This window comes from Triticum dicoccoides, chromosome 1B (assembly GCF_002162155.2).
Source record: "Triticum dicoccoides isolate Atlit2015 ecotype Zavitan chromosome 1B, WEW_v2.0, whole genome shotgun sequence".
Classification (NCBI taxonomy): Eukaryota; Viridiplantae; Streptophyta; class Magnoliopsida; order Poales; family Poaceae; genus Triticum; species Triticum dicoccoides.
This window is the reverse complement of record NC_041381.1, coordinates 565,857,215-565,859,885: the sequence shown is the minus strand read 5'-3', so window position 1 is coordinate 565,859,885 and position 2,671 is coordinate 565,857,215. Positions and strand designations below refer to the sequence as shown.

The 2,671-nt window shown below is 49.0% G+C and overlaps 1 pseudogene; it reads left to right on the top strand.

The window, feature by feature from the left end:
• The first annotated feature begins 580 nt into the window (after positions 1 to 580).
• LOC119350618 lies at positions 581 to 1,525 on the top strand (annotated as a pseudogene).
• Positions 1,526 to 2,671: the final 1,146 nt, after the last annotated feature.

The following is a 2,671-nucleotide window of genomic DNA, read 5'->3' as shown; positions in this document are numbered from 1 at the left end:
ATCTAGTCTGTACCGCTTTTAATGCACCGTATATCTACGATAAAACAGCCCATCGTCTGCCTAATTTTCTTCTCGACGTTTATAACTGGCACATACATGTGCCTTATATATTTAGGGTGAAGAAGGAATGTATTTAGGGATATCCATTCCATGCGAAGGCCCCACACGGCCGTATATGGCAGTTATAAACATCGAGAGAAAATCGAAGTCGATGGGCTGTTTCAGCGTAGATATACACACGCATCAAATATAGCCTAAATGAGAAAGAAAAAAAAATAAGAAACCAACATGCAGCCTTTACTGGTTTGGAAATGTGACAACTCATCGGTCGTCACCATCTCATCATGTCATCAATGCTCGTAGCTCATCCGTGAAGCAGAGATGAGGATCGGATATGCACCCCCGTGATGAATTGGCACAGCCAAATTCTCATGTCAACTCTTCTCGTCGCCTATAAAACGGACGCCCCAGAGCTGTAGCGAGACAGACTCACAGACCACAGGCCTCAAGTTCTCAACTGTCCTCCTCCAAATAATCAAACACTCTGAGAGAGGGCGCAAAGGTTTTAGGGTGGGTTGCAATGGGGCGGAAGAAGATCGTAATCCGGCGCATCGAGAACAAGGCTGCACGGGACATCTGCTTTTCCAAACGCCGGGAGGGGCTGTTTCGCAAGGCGAACGAGCTGGCCGTCATGTGCGGCGCCGAGGTGGCCGCCGTCGTCTAGTCCCCGGCCGGCAAGGCCTATTCCTTCGGCCACCCCTCCGCCGAGGACATCGTCGACCGCTTCCTCCGCCCCGCGGAGCAGGCCGGGGCGGCGGGGGCTGGCATGGGCGCCGCCGTCGACCCGGACCGGCTGGCAGAGCTGCAACAGAAGTAGAACAAGCTGTCCACGGAGCTGGGCGCGGTGGAGAAGCGGAAGGAGCGCTGGGGGGAGGCCATAGCGAAGGGTCGCGCGGAGGGGAGCCAGGCGGCGGCGTGGCTGGACGCAGTCGCAGACCAGCGCGACATGGGGGACGCGGACATGCTGGCCTGCATGGCTGCGCTGAGGGACGCGCAGGTCACCGTGGCGGCGGGCGTCAACCAGGTCCTCCAGGACGGTCGCCGTGACCGGGAGGCAGCCCTCGCGCCCCTGCCGCCACAGCTACTCGCCGGCGGCGGTGGCTTTGAGCTCGGTGGGACGGGGCAGATGATGGCGGTTATGCCAACGCCGGGGTTCGCGGTCGGGGGCGGGTTTGAGGTTGGTGGCACCAGCGCCAACGGCGGGATGGAGTCGCTGATGACGGCGATCGCCGGTGGCGGTAAGTTTGAGCTGGGTGGCACCAGCGTGAATGGAGGGACGGACCAGATGGTGATGGTGATGCCAACTCCGGGGTTCGCAGGCGGAGTTGGGTTTGAGCCAGATCCTTGGTTTGAACTCGGTGGCACCAGTGCCAACGGCGGGATGGAGGAGATCATGACGGCGATGGCGGGCGGAGGAGGGTTTGAGCTGGGTGGCACCAGCGTGAATGGAGGGAGCTGGGTTTGAGCTGCTCACATCGCCAGCGTGGGCTTGATCTGGATGAAGCATATGTATTTCTGTTTTCCCTTGTTGTTTCTGTTGTTGCGGTGCATCGGCAACCCAACATAGTGGCTTGCATTGTTCAGTATCCATTGCGCCGAATTGATGAAAATACATGCCTTTTTTTTATTATTCTATTTTTCAGCATGATTTTTGAATAGTTCACAAAAACGTTTTTTCCCTGTTGAACTATTGGATTCTAACTTTCTCATCTATCTAGCTGCTTAAACATGAAAGATGTCATGGAGAAAATATACCAATGAACATATCTTAGCTTTGCCTATTGTGCAAATCAATGAATCATACTAAACAAATATAATTGTTTCTTACATTAAAAAAACTTGTTTCTTAACAAAAAATCTCTATAAAAGATCATATGTGAAAACGCGCGCACACACAAATAAGAACTGCATCAGTCCGACCAAAAGAAGGATAAGAACCATAACATGGATGCTGTTGACACTAAACTTACTGGCTACCCTGAATTTAAAAGATAGCTAGATGTCCTAGATTCATTGTATCTCATCGCAAGATCAGGATTATTATTGATGGTAGAAAATTAATACGATTCTTCAACAATAAATAAATAGTTTTTCAGGATAATAAATAAAAATAGTTTTTAGGAAATAAATAAAAAAATAGATATGACGTGACACAAAATATAGTAAGAATTAGCCCAAAACAGGGTAAGGCGATGCGGGATGCAGGCTCAGCTTTTAGTCATGAGGACCTTTAGTCTGATGACAAGGGCCATTGCTAGGTCTGCCACAAAGAGTCGAGCTATGAAAGGATTGCACATACGTTCAACATGCTAAGCACTTCCTAAAAACATGTTTGCCACTCGAACTTGGTTTTCGAAATGAGGGTAATGACTCGCTCAAAGTAAAACCAGAGAACCATCTCATATTGAACTAGCAAACATAGTAGGCTTAGATCCAAGAATAAAGAAAGTCAGGTATCATCCATATTATTTCAACAAAACCATGTTGACAAAATAAATGATTTGCTAGTGCAAACATACCATGATAATCATTACCATGCGATGATTTGCTAGTGCTTTCATAAAGGAAATACAGGATTTGCTAGTGCCAAGAAAAAAAACATTCTCAACCT